This window comes from Bactrocera dorsalis, chromosome 4 (genome assembly GCF_023373825.1).
Source record: "Bactrocera dorsalis isolate Fly_Bdor chromosome 4, ASM2337382v1, whole genome shotgun sequence".
In the NCBI taxonomy this organism is placed as follows: domain Eukaryota; kingdom Metazoa; phylum Arthropoda; class Insecta; order Diptera; family Tephritidae; genus Bactrocera; species Bactrocera dorsalis.
Genome location: NC_064306.1, coordinates 24,864,965 through 24,879,870, shown reverse-complemented (window position 1 = coordinate 24,879,870; position 14,906 = coordinate 24,864,965). Strand labels below are relative to the sequence as shown.

Here is a 14,906-nt window from a genome sequence, read left to right as displayed (position 1 = left end):
TTAGACCAAAAATAAAAAAGTCCCTATTTACGGAATATGTGGACCAATTGCTAACTTTTTACAGCAAATATCGGTCAATCTGTGAGATATGTTATAAACATTCCTAGAGAATTCTTATCTAATACTATATGTCAAAAATGGGTTGAATCATTAATATAAAATGATTTCGAAACTTCCGGTTGACTTTATAAAATACATATCGGCAAATGTGTGAGTTATTTTAATGAAATTGAGGGAGTGTATTTTTATAATGACGGTTCATCTTTGTGCCTACATTGAATAAAATTGGCTGTAAACATGCCATAGACCCCATCTAACCTACAAACCTTATGAACCCGAAGATATTTCCCTGGCTTTGATGCTGACAAGTTGCAAGAATATGAAACATTCGGTTATAACCGAAATTAGCCCTCCTTAATTGTTTTAATATAATTTCATTTTTATCATTTCACGAAAGAGTTTTAACCACCCGAATAACACTTTCATATTCAAGTAAAATAAATAACACCAACAAATCTCAACCGAAAATTATAAACTACATACAGTCGGCCTAATGATATTTCCCCTCAAACCGCTCGGAGCAAAGTTTGGAAGTAAAATAAAGCGCTAAAATTATGGAGATAGTCGTAATAATAAATTGAGGGAAAAAGAGCAAAAGGAGCCAAAATAAACTTAAAGATTGTATGTTTGGCCTCATAATAAAACAGTTGACTCTGCCATTATCGGCTATTTTGCTTCACCAGCCCAACACAGACTCAATGAAGACAACAATAAGTTGTGTTGTGTTTGTTTTTATATTTTCTTTTATGCCAAGCGTTGCACCTTGATTAAATTCCGGGAATTATATATTGAATGCACTGCGGTTGCCTAGCAACATATATACTGCAAGTAAATATATAAATACGTATGTATAAATAAGCATGCAAGTATATGCTAGCATGTAGTATATGTATATATTATGTATGTAGTATAAAATAAAATTATGGGTATAGAGCGAAGATAGACGAAAGAAGACTACACAAAATTACGCTAATAAAAAATCACACAGCCGTTTTAAGTAGCTTCGGAATGTCTAATGCTTAGATTTCCAGTATGGAGTAGCATATTTTATCATAAATCATTAAAATATAATATTTTCTTTCAACTCAATTTTCATCTCTAAAGACACGGATTTTTTTAATATTAATTCTGTGTCTTTGATTAAATTAAACCGAGAGTGGCAAGTATAATAAAATTCGTATACTCGTCACAACATCTTGGAGACTCATTCAGTACCAATTTTGCTTACTATCATAGAAAATATGGACCTACTTTTTTAGAACACAGACAAGACTAACATTCGAGTAATATCCAAGAGAAATGGAATTGCCACGAACGCAATAAATAAACAAAAATACATATAATTAACACATTATTATTAAAAAAAAGTAAAGCAATATATATTTAGACTTTTCATATCCCTACAAGAAAAAGTCTAACAGTGTAATATCACACGATCTTAATGGCCAATCGACCGGCCCAAAACGTGAAATTATCTGCTCACCGAAGTGTTTTCTCAATAAATCAAGCTATTAATGCGATGTGGAAATGGAGCCGTCTTGTTGAAACCAAATGTCGCCGAGATCACGAACTTGTTTTCAGGTTTCAAATAGCCGATTATCATGGCGTGATAGCAGTTGCCATTGGCGATTACGTGCTCAACAGCATCATTTTTGAAAAATTATGGACCGATGATTCTACCGGCCCACTAACCTCATTAAACCGTTGTTATTTCTGGATGAAATGGCAGCTATTAACTCTTTTCTGGTTGTTTTTTTACATACCCATTGAGCCATAAATGGGTCTCATCGCTAAATAAAATTTGACTCGAAAGCGTCGGATCTTCTTGGAACATTTCAAAATCTCATAGATCGAAGCGATGTCGCTTGGGAAGGTCCAGCGGCTTCAGTTTTTGCCCAAGCTGTATTTTGCACGCTTTCAATTTAAGATATCGACGTAAAATGCGCCAAGTCCTTCCATCATCAGTCCGAGTTGTTGCGAACGGCGCCGAATCGACTCTCCACGGTCTTCGTGTATACTCTCAGCTGTCGTATTCAGCTGCTATATTTTCTTTCATGTGTGCCGGATGCAGTTATTCAATGATGAATGCTGGGTATAAAGATATGTTGATTCTTTACAGAACGTGAATTTTCGTAATAAAAGTGAACGATTTCGTAATCGTAAGTCAGGCAGAAGCCTTTTCATGATGAAATGCCATACAAATACTGAAAAAAATAGCATAACATAGCTTGACACGGCTCACGAGTGATCTGTTAAAAAATGCAATTGAAAAACGTACCTCTACTTGGATCACCCATTATTTCATTTTACTTCGAACGCACACCGACAATGACAACAATTCGATTTTCATTAAAGAGCCTAATAATTCTGCTAATTTTTTCACAATTTAATAAACATATGGTGATATGTATGTATGTATGTATGCGCATGTTTTGCAAAATACTTACCACGAAAGAATAATAAAAAACAGCATTGCGTGAATTTCGTTAAAACAAACGATTTTTTAAGCAAAATATATGCTCGTTTAACGGCGAGAAAGCATTTTCCAGCACAACGACTTCTTTATACGGCATGCATACAATACAGATGCTAACGTATGTATGTACGTATGAGCATTGCTTTGCGACAGTAATCAATGGCGCATCGAAGCAAAGGCAATTCGTGAATTCAGTGAAATGAAATTAATTAATTGGATGATTTTACACAATAAGCCAAATATCTGTACACACTTACATACATATGCATATAAGTGCATGTGTCTGCGTGGTAAGAATGCTGAGTGGAATAAGTGAACCAACAAGCGGTGGATTACAGCAAGTGAAGCCTGAAAATAAGATTTTCAGGTGATCAACAGCTGCAATGCCTCGTAGGATAACGAACGGAATTACATACAAAATCACAGCTGTTTTGTTAAATTAAATACGGATTATTGACAGCAGCCAACAGGTTTCCAAGAAGCGTATGTGCGGTGCAGACAATAGAACAAAGACGATAGTGCCAAGGGATTGCTGTAGCGAAGCGGCAAATAATAAGTTAAGGCAAAAAATGCAACACACTGTGGCAGCGAATAGGGAGAAAATGACAAAATAGGAAAAAAATAGATAATACCTGAATTCAAAAGGAAAGAAGAAAAGAGACTGAAAGTCACTAGCGGTTTGAAGTGTAAACTGGAGATAATGACAGTTGGAGTTATTTATTTCCTTAATAAAATAACCGATTGTAGGTAAGTATGTACAAACGTAAATATGTATATTTCTAACACTTTTGAGCAAAAACGAATAGACTGGCAGTTGTGGGCCAAGGCGTAAAACATATTTTATAAGATGTACCTTTTGGTTTCTAAATTGCTTTTACAAACAACGGATCCAGATAAATCATCTACAAGCTCTACATACACATGTGTATGTACAGGGTTTGTCCGGAAAGTAATTGGACTGAGTCGATTTAAAAAAATTAATGAACCAATTGTTATAATTCTTCAAAAACTTTCAAAATAGTGTCCTTCTGCGTCGGTGCAGCACTGCCAGCGCGATTTCCAAGCATTGATGGCATCACAGAAAGCATTCTCCGGAATAGCCTTAAGAGCCGATGTGCATGCTGCTTGAATTCCCTCTGTCGTCTCAAAATGCTTGCCTTTCATCGGCCTTTTCATGCAAGGAAACAAAAAAGTCCGGGGGGCCACATCTGGGTTGTAGGGCGGTAGGGAAAGAGTTGGTAGATCTACCAAAAACATAAGCCCCGTGAATATAGAGAGATACTTATGGAGAAATATAAAAAACAAAGAGATTTTACATTAAGTAATGTTTTTTCCAAAAAAAATTCGAAACCAGAAAAGAGCGTTTTCGAGCAAGTTGAATGGAGGCGAGGTTCACTCATTCTCGTGACCACAACACCATAAGAAATCCGTGGCGTAGGTCTAAAACTTTGAGGAGAGTAATCCAATAACAATATTAAATTCAATGTTGTTTGCTTATGCAAGCATTTATTGGAGTTTGGAAAATATGAAGGGCCGATCGTGACTGAAAAGAGGATAAAAATAAACTATGTTCACAGAATTTAATATTCACTAATCGGTGACTTATTTTCCAGAAGGATGTCCGAAATAAGATGCCCAGTCCAAAAACCACAGTAATTTATTATTACGATAGATGAATATGGATCATTGGAAGAACAACTAGTTTTAATTTAAGACAAAATGGTGATTGCCAAACAAAGCGTTTTTGTGAAAAATGTACAATTCAGAGTGCCTTAAAAAATCTAAAATATTATTACTTCGATTATTAACTGACAAATACAGTGAAGTCTCCAACAACCGGGCACACCATTGTTGTCCGTTTATAGGAGTGTACGAAAAAAAATTAAAAAAAAAATACATTGACACATTTCCTCTTTAAGAAATTAGATTTGATTTCATTTACTTATTTTAATAATATTGGGGGATGAATCATATTTACTATAAATTGGCTTATGTAGTTACATACTTATTTATTTATGCGCGAGTTTTAAAAATATTTTTGAGCATAGTTGGGCACAACTTTCCTTAAATATGTTTTATAAAACAATTTTCAAGATGACTTTCAAAGTTTTGGTGTACTTAAATCCTGAGGAACAATGTTAGCAAAGACTTTCGGTGATATTTTTTTTGCCGCGAGCAGGTGTTTTTGACTGGTACAAATTATTCAAAGAGGATCAAGATCGCGTTGACGTCGAACCACGTCCAGGACAGTCATCAACATTAACTGGTCAACATGTCAATAAATTAAAGGAATTGATGCTTGTGAATCGACGATTAACGGTCAGAAATCTTACTGGCAGAGCAGAGAAAATTTTTTTGAAAGATCATCTGGGCCTAAGAAAAATGAAAGCACGGTTATTTCCAAAATCACTAATTTTTTTGGAAAAACAGTATCGCATTAACGTCTATGAAAAAAAACAATGCTTTCCTACTACTTATTAGGGGCGGCCCCGCCTACTTTTTCAAAATTTATTGCCCACAGGTGCCGTGTGCCAAAATGCAGTTTTATATCTTGTAGCAAATAGTTGCCAGAGTACAGTTATACGAGACCATCTCATACAAAATTATGAGATTTCCGATTTACAACGATTTTTTTTATGAAACGAGATGCTTTTTTAAGTAGTTGAAGTTGAGCGAGATAGCAGTTTTTCTACCAGATAATAAGTGAAAAATAGAAATGTCTAAGGTAGAGGAGGTTTCTGTTACCATTAAGAGCTCATACTTAGAGATATTTTCTTAGACGTGGCTAAGAACTTATTTTTCTGAGTACCAAGCAAAAACATTCTGCTGTATAAGCAGAACAAAAAAAAAAACCATTTCACAAATTCACCAGTCGCCTTAAGGCATCCCAATTATTAATGAATTATTTCCTAGACTTAAATTTATTCATTGCACTCTTCAATATCATATGATGGAAACCATTTGACTTGGCAGAGCAATTGTTATGCAATTTTTTACAACTATAGATTTACAAAAGCCACCAGACAACGTCTAACAATCATATTTAGTGGAAACTCTACAGCTGCATACAAACACATATGTATATTTATGAACTCATATTCCTGCAAACGTTTGGACGCAAAAATCAAGGCTACCTGTTTCCAGAATGAGTGAAATACAATACCTTGGCGGTAATGATACATACAAGCATTTGTATAGAGCACACATCTTTCATTTCTTACTTTCAAGAGCGGCAGCTAAGGCTGCGAATATGAGATGAATGCCGGCATCCTCATCTGTTGAAGTAAAGTGTAGATTTTATGAATAAAGCAGCTGGCAAATGGTGAAAACCGGTTTCCACATTGCTTCTTTTTGGCAGTGGTAGATTAGATCTTTTTAATCTTTACTTGTATGGGTATTTCTCATACCCTACATACATATATCCTGCTAACAATTGGGTGAGTAATTTTTTTTATATGTAGTTATTTAGTACCCCTGGTTTACTCTATGTAAGGTACAATTGTATACATAACATTAGGAGTATAATTGAAAATTTATTACTAGAATTTGCAAAGATGAATTGCCTGTAAAAGCTTCAAAACGATTATTTTCTTTTTGTGGGAAGAAGGTCATTTTTACACTCCTAGGATATGTTCTTTTAAAAGGGAACAATTCGTCCCTTATTAAAAATGTAATGTTTCACACATGTCCTCATAACTTATCGCGGAATCTTCGATTTGATTATATGACCGATCTTATAACACCAACAATTAGAGAAAATTTAACCTTGATAAGGGGAAGAGCTATCTTATCTATCTATCTTATCTTGCTAGCTCATTAGCTTTATAATCTGCAAAATTTGGTACCAAACTAGTCTTTGTCTTAATTATATAGCGAAATTAGGCTTTCCATAAGCACCCTCGAGCAAACGATCATTAAGTTCAAGGCTAGTACACTTATTTTCGCTCTATTATCGGAGTCACACTGGAGCAATAAATCAACTGCTATTCTGGAAATCTGGGTTTAAAATCCTACAATAGTCAGGAAGCATGAATCTGGTATGGTTGGATAGTTTCCACCAGTATACACCTCCATCAACCTTCCCCCAACCTTTAACCCACGCGTGAATAAACTCGCCGCACTCCTCCTCAATCGGCTTCTTTTTACGCGCATCATCCTTGCATGTATTGTATGATAGATAGGCAAATACCACCGGCAGTTCAGTCATTATTACATAAGTTTATATATATATATAATTGCAGAATATATCGCACCCCATTTTATTCAATACAATTGTTTAAACTTTAAAGCATCAAGAAACTTATTCTAAATGAAAGCACAAAACCTCGTATGAATGTATGTAGGAGTGTCGTCCTTTTCAATATTCCAGATTTCGTTTGATGTCGAGTTATCACATACGGTGGAGTGATTTTACATAATAGCAGTCAGACAAGATGCCAAATAAATACTTACATAACTCATTGTATTAAATCACAATCATGAGCAATATGTCAATTTCGCGAAAGCTGATTTGCTATTCGGTCCTTAAATGTGACAAGTTTCCCTAAAAGGCTAAAGTCACAACTAAAATGGGACTGAGTTTAACAAGATTTTAATACAAAAATGGTAAAATCAACAAACTACTGAGCTTTTAATTGCTTATCTCACATACGCATGTATCGAAAAGTGGAAGGTTACTAGTCTTAATATTCAAGGATATCTTAACAATTGTAACAATTAATTTATTCGATATATGCATACTTATATGTATATATATGCTGTTTTTTTAGATATGAAAATCAAGCCATTGTATGAAATCGTATAATTCAAGTCAACTGAATAGTATTAAGTGTTTTAATATAGTATACTCTCGTCAAAATATAACTGTTTTACAGAGCTAATTGAAACAGATATACATACATATGTACGTATAATATTATGTTGCATTACAAATTTTACATCTTAACGCTGAAGACTTGATGAGCAATTTTTAGTATTTTTGACCGAATATTCTTAAAGCTGTTCTACAATACAGTAGACTGGTTTTTAGCAAAGTTTGAAAAGTTTTTTGATCAGATTGTCTATAACATATTTAGAACACTTTCTTGACTTTTGGTAAAAATTTCGAACGATATCTCAATGAAAAGCACGACCATCACTTTTCCAGGAAATAAATATCGACGGAATTAGTCGGATGTGGCAATCTTGTCTTTATTATTCTTGGTTATAATTATAAATTATTTTCTCGGTTTAGCGAAATTAGTGTCCAATATATAAATGTAACCCTTCGAATAAAACGATATGAGGCTTATTGCCAAAAATTATTTTAAGGAGAGAATGTAAGCAATAAAAAATGAAAATTTGAATATCACCTACTGAAAGAAATCACTCACTCTCCAACTCGCCAAGTATAATGTAACCTTTTTCTCGCCAAAAATGTGGAAAGTAAAAGCAACAATCAATAAATCAGTGCAATTCAATACAAAAGAGTAAAGATAAACAATTTTACTATTTTTTATTCCATTTTGATTTAATTATACCACCTCATAAATTGGTATAATTAATCAGTTGTTTGGTTGATGCGCCACTCTCCAAGTTCTAGCTTTACAACTACATAAATTAAAATAAAAAACTTTCACATTGATTTGGCTTATCACTGCGTAAAACAAAACAACTCATTCATAATGATAACCCTAAAAAAACGAAGTTGAATAAGAATGAAATACCGAGAATAAAAAATAAATCCAACTTGATCGTGCTGAGCCGCAAATTGAGGCGCGTTGCAGTAAATAAATAGACCACTTGATAAACAAACCAAACCAAATGGTGAATACAAATACTACGCGGGTGAATGCGATCCATATTTACCAAATAGTGCATGGTGACATGGGGAACAGTGGAGGCCACATTGGCAAGGTGCGGTTTATGCTTTCTACAAAAGTATGCACGTACATCTGTGTATATATTAACGCACACTTTTATTTGTTCTCACATTTACATATGTATATAGGTACATTCATACATACATAAGTACATAAGCGCAGTAGATGACTTTACATATCAGCAGCTGTGACAGCAACGAAGAGATGTTCTATGCAGTAAGCCGCGGGCACAAGTTCAAGTGGATGAAAGCGAAATGACATATTCCGCGGCTTCAGCATATACACATTTGTAATTACATATGTATGTGTATGTGTATGTATGTATATATGTTTGTATCTTTTGAGAGTGCATTTATTTATTTGGTAATGGCGGCAGTATTTACTTTTGGAAATGCACAATTTACTTTTTACACAAGGAACTCCGGTAACTTTTATTAAAACGGAGGGGCGTTACAAAGGTTACTAACATATGAAGTTAGCGTACATATTGTTTGATATTGTGCGTGCATTTTGTGTTCAAAAAGTACTATTATCGAAACTTGAATTAAGAACCCTCACAAACCTAACGGTTGCCTCAATATGTGAAAGTGACATACAATATTAAATTTGCCTTTGTTTAGCACCCAAAAGGGTACACCAGATACCCAATATGTACATACATATATGTATATGCATATAAGTATGTATAAATGTTGAAGAACTGAATAGATTTAACCATGTTCGTCTGTCTGTCCGTCTGTATAAAAGTCCCTCAGTTTTTGAGATATCGATACACCGTTATATGGAAAGTGAACGGGTTAACTTCAGATTTCAACCATTTTGACAGTGTCGGGAGGGTGCTTAAGAGATTTATTGTACTTGTAGCTGTGGTAGTCTAGCAGATATGTACATTAAACCTATTAGAGGGTAGGGCCACGCCCATTTTATCGACTCTTTCTATTGCAACATGTTGCAAGAGTATAAATCATCGTCAATACCCCAGAACTTGTTTAGAGATCAAAAATTTCCAAAATTAAATAAAAAACAAATTAAATTTGTAAAATCGGTATTAAAAATTTAAAATCTTATTTTGTATCCAAAAGTTCTGAAATAAAAACCCTGCTGACAAGCAATGACCCATTTACGCAGCTACATTACCGCTCTCTCAAGTTACCGCTGGTTTTCCAAGCAAATTATCCACCCACTTTCTTAACGCTTTTGTAGCGAGTGAACTGAAACGTTAGAACTTCATTTTTTTATATACACAAGTGTAAATTTGTTTACAGTACTCGATAACCAAACTGTGCTTATACTACCTGTTATGGTCAAACATGTGGGAATTTTTATATACATTGATACTTTAGTGTTGACATTCAACTGCTTTATTTGCGGTATTTAAACCATATCAACTATCACTATCGTAGGTGTCAATGGCAATATTCTACATTAATTCCAATTAATTAATTGTATGTGCTTATAATGTGTATGTCTTCTTCTTTATTGGCGTAGGCACCACTTACGTGGTTATAGCCAAATTATAAAATGGGTACGTATGTATAATAAAAGCTAAGGAAATATTAACCATGAAATTCCAAAATCCTACAACCGTAAAAAGTAATTGCAAGTGCAGCCAAAATGTATTCCCAAACAATGTTCTTGAGGTTACTTAACAAAGAGAGTAAAATAGTACATCGACTAATTACGGTAACGTCATCTTATTGGCTATATCCGCTAATAAAAGTCAAAATATTTATATTTTCTCAACAGAACTAGCTCTGTGCATTCATTTAATTTAAGAAATTGCAGATAAAAAACATTGGAACTTTTTCGAAAATATCTAATTTTTGATTCGACCTGCTCTCAACATTTATTTACTTGTGATTCAGGTACTACTCAAAAAATACGCATTCACCTAGTTCTGGTTGTATAACCGGGGACTAACACTAATGCCTTACACTGGAATTGTAATTTTTGTTATGCACGTTTCTAATTCACTGGCTTCTCACAATGCGCACACTGTAATTTTTGCCCACTCTAATTGACAGTTCACACACGGACTCTTTTGTTGCCCATACCAGTTTTTATAGTATGCATCAAGGTTTGCGAAAATTTTGTGAATTGAAAGACAGAAAAACTCAAGTCGAGTTGCTGGACTATTTTCCCCAGTGTGAACACACAGAGTGACACCAAAAAGAATTCGCCGACAATGAGCTACAAAAGAATGCCCATGTAAACGCCATCTCAGCCTACAGCTGTTGGTGGAGTGTAAAATGACGACTCAGTACGAATTTCAGCAATAAGAAAATGTTAACTGTAGAACAAATAAAACAGCATTTTCAATAATATTAAGCCAAAGCACACACACATTTGTGAACACGCTTCTGACGGAGTGCAATTGTTTAAGCAAACTGAAAGACGAAGCCAACTGCATTTCGCAAGAGAAAACAGGTACGCAAACTGAGAATGAGAGAAGTTGCAACAGTGAGTTGCTCTTATTGTTTTCCACATTACGTGCATGGATATATGAACATTGACGTAAAACCACCCATACATATGGATGTTTCGACATAAAACTGCCTATATACTATACATATGTACATATGCATGCACAATGTACATAAGTATGTTCATAAAGATATGCTTAAACAATTAGCTCAAAAATTAAAGGAGCGTGAGAAGTATAAACTCAACTAAATGTAAAACTACAAATATACATAAGTACATGTATGCGATCTGAAAATGTAACAGAAACCAGGTGTGGTATGAAAGGTCAACGTATTAAAGTTGTTGCGTACATACATATGTATGTATGCGTACTGTTCGTACTTCACTTGTGGTATACGATTGCCGAATAATGACAACAATTAAAATATTACATGATCACACAGATACGAGTAGTACCAACAACTAATACTAATGTTATGTATGTATGTATAATTATGTGTAAGTATTTAGTGAAACTGCTGTTCTTATTTCTGTTATGCTTTGAACAAAAGTAGAATCCCGCAAACGACTTGTGACAAACGGAATTATTTTGATATATTTACACATACTTATATACATATATGTACATACTTATAAATTTGTAGTTATTACCTCTACTGAAACAAATCCACTGGTAAACAATCTCAATGCAACAATCATGTGTGTAAAAATGTCGGGTTTAAGGTCAACAGATGCTTTTTTTTTCAAACATACACTTCAACACTCACTATTTCAATAATTTTATTGCATCTTTGAACGATTTGACATTATCCAGTATATACCACCATTAAGACTTTCTAAATTTCACATAAAAGCACTTAATTACACATTCACAAGATTTTTCTTTTGCTACACTTGTTTTTCATTGAAATGACTCTTGACTTCCACTTCCACTTTTAATTGATTTTTGACCAAATCATATGTCGTCGTTTTTAAATTTGCTGATATTTACACATTAACTTTAAATTAGCCATATGAGGACAATATACAAATAAATTCCGAAGGAAACTGCACTGGCCGAAATAATTCAAACCAGACAACAACAAACTTCTCGCACCGTTTACTTACACGCCGCATTCAAACTAAAACCAGATTTCTCTTGTGTACGTTGATCGTTTTGTATACATGCATGTGGAATGTAATTTTAAATGCTGGATCAGTGGAAGACATACTGTTGCTTACTTAACAAAAAGAGACAGGCACTGACATGCACTACTATGGTTGTTAGCTCCGTTTGTTTTGCAGTCGCTGAGATGTTGCCATACCAAAAATTATTACTTACATTTACTGATATAAAATAAGTCTTATGAAATGCTGTTTTTATTAAAAAATTATATTTATGCATATTAATCATAATACATTTTGTCATTAAAATTGATATTTTTTTAACATTAGTGTATTATTTGTAATAATAAATCCTTTACTAGTTGTCAACAATGACGTCATTTCTCGATTCAATATAAAAATAGGTAAAAAATTCCAAATTATGCATATAATAAAAATTTTCATTATTATAAAGAGTACACCCTGTGTCAAATGACTGTTGCAATAGAAATTAATAAACCAAAATGTAATCAGAAAACGTTAAGTGATACATACACATATGGTACGTACAAACATACTTATGTAGTTCATACTATCGTCACAGATAATAAATAAATATTCCGGAAGCTAGCTGTTGGAATGTGACCAAATAAAACAGAGTTCATTGTAGATGAGCTGATACGCTTTCGAAGAAGACTTTCAATGACACTGATCTATCGATTGACGTTCCGCAGTGCTCCACATATCAGAAGAGACATGTTCTATTTCCGTACCCGTGTAAGCCTTCCTCCGTCACTCTCGGAAACTGCGGCACGTCCGTTCTGGCTTCCGTGGAAGAATCCCCAAAACCACCCTCTTATAGCTATAGTGAGTATATAAGAGTCATGAGCGACCAGCCTGATCACTTTTTAGTCATGAGTGGCTAGTGAAGAATTTCATTATCACATTAACTCTTCAATTTCTTCCAAGGTGGAAGATTCAGGCCGAAGCCAGAACGTGAGACGGCGATGAAAGATCCACTTTACTTACAGCCTCGATTTTGGCTCCAATCCAAACACTCGCGACTTTATTAACTTGTGCAAACTATGATTACTTTAATTGCCTATCGGTAGGTTCTTACCACCTTTCAATAATAATATGCATAAGTTGCTCTCTGACGGAATTATCATCGAAAAAAATCTGGTGGTTGGGACAGTCTCGACATGTTACAATCAAACTGTGCCGGGGAGATGACCACACCCTAGAAAACTCCCTGTTTAATTCCTTTTAACATCGCATTTTGAGCACGCAGTAGTACTGATCACTGACATGAGCAACTAACATGGTCCTCTTTCGAAGTGGTTTTTGATTAAAAGCCACAAGTTATCTGGCCTAAAGTGCTGGGGTGATATTGTGCACTTTACGAAAACCTTCTTGGTGGCTATCCAGACTTAGATTTTACGTGAAGATCGGGAGTAGCAGGGCGTATCTTTCCATGAGGATAATATGACAGGTAGGAATGCCAATGATCCCGATGCGCATTAAAGTCGTCTATTACCAGTGCGCTCTCACTACTAAGTAGTGCAGCTATATTCGGATGGAATCCTGTTGGGGACATGTCACTAGGGGCATTAAAATCCGATATGCCTTCCTTCCTCATAAAACCGACCATCTCCTCGATCCTGTTCTGGAGTCTGTCATAGTTAATTAGTAGGAACACTGTGGTCTTTTTTGAGGACGCAATAGTTGGTAATTGAGGGAACAACGTACGACGCATTCCACTCTCGTGTGAAGCAGAAATCGCGCCTGACGAACCGGATGATGAAACTGAGAATCATGCTGTCTTGTTGAGCTACGAGAATGAACTTGTATTGGGCCTTTTAGCGTATATGCAGCAGAAAAACTACTTCGAGGCCAGGTTGCACTCAATGTCAGACCTGCTCAGGAGAAGTAAGGCTCGGTTCTAGGCCCCGTTCTATAGAACGTACTCAATGAAGGGATGCTAAGAAGTTACCAACCAAAAGCCGTCAAATTAATTGCATACGCAGACGTACTTAGATGACCTCCGGAGCAAATACAAAATTGTTGGTGCGCTTTTACACTCTTCATTTGTTCTCCTATTGTATATACATATGTATCAGAGACCTGCATTGAGTATGATCGATCCTGTTTGATCAGCCTCGCTCAAAACGGTCACAACTCAGCGCAGCGGTTCGCAACAAAATTGTTCGATCGAGTTTCGTGGTCAAAACGAAGGAGTTCGATCAATTGATTTGATTGCTCTGCTTACTGATTGAAACTGATTGTTCGGTTCCGGTATGATGATTGGAAATGATTGTACAGAAAAACACGATCAAGTCCAATGATGTACGAAAACTCATACATCGATCAAGTGTGCGTTTTAATTGATTGTGATTGAACCAATCAGATAGAGAATTGCCCTGCAAATATGTATGTGCATAGTTTGTATGTACATATTTGTGTGTTTTAACGGAAACAAGTTGCGATGCATAAAATCCAAAACATTACTGCATATATTTCTTCATTTTTTACGCTTACAACTAAAATTCAATTAATGCTTAAAATTAATAAACAAAGGTAATGCTTAAAATATTAGGGAACACAAATTTAAAATTTTTATCATTTCTTCATTGAGATCAACAAAAACTTAAAATTAAAAGAAGGTAATAAACTTGGTTTCTTAATCGCTAAAACTTTTAAAAAATGAATTTAAAAACAATAAATTATCAACTGAACATGGTCCGAGCCTATTTCTTTTTTCAGTTATAATATTTCCAGCTAAAGAAAAAGAACGCTCAGCGGCTGCGCTGCTGGCAGAAACCACCCGGTATGACCAAACGGTATGATTGTGATCGATCGGAATGCAAGCAGCATTCTCGAACATTCTTTGCTGCTCACACAAGGCGTTCGATCGAGAAAAATCATTACGAAACAAGCAACAGTGATTGAAACTGATTGTTCGCTTTGAGCACGCTCGCTTACGATCATTCATTTTTGTTGAA

At 34.9% G+C, this 14,906-nt stretch overlaps 1 protein-coding gene across 2 annotated transcripts in view; it reads right to left on the bottom strand.

Moving 5' to 3' along the window:
• LOC105221885 (uncharacterized) overlaps window positions 1-12,044 on the bottom strand; it is a 69,969-nt gene extending 57,925 nt beyond the window's left edge. Inside the window, exon 1 of one of the 2 annotated variants that reach the window (XM_011199024.4) lies at window positions 11,473-12,044. The gene's annotated coding sequence lies outside the window, so the exon portion shown is untranslated. Of the gene's footprint in view, window positions 1-2,507; window positions 2,765-11,472 lie in introns of those variants that run through there. The other variant, XM_049455182.1, reaches the window with a different exon arrangement.
• Between the last annotated feature and the right edge of the window lie 2,862 nt (window positions 12,045-14,906).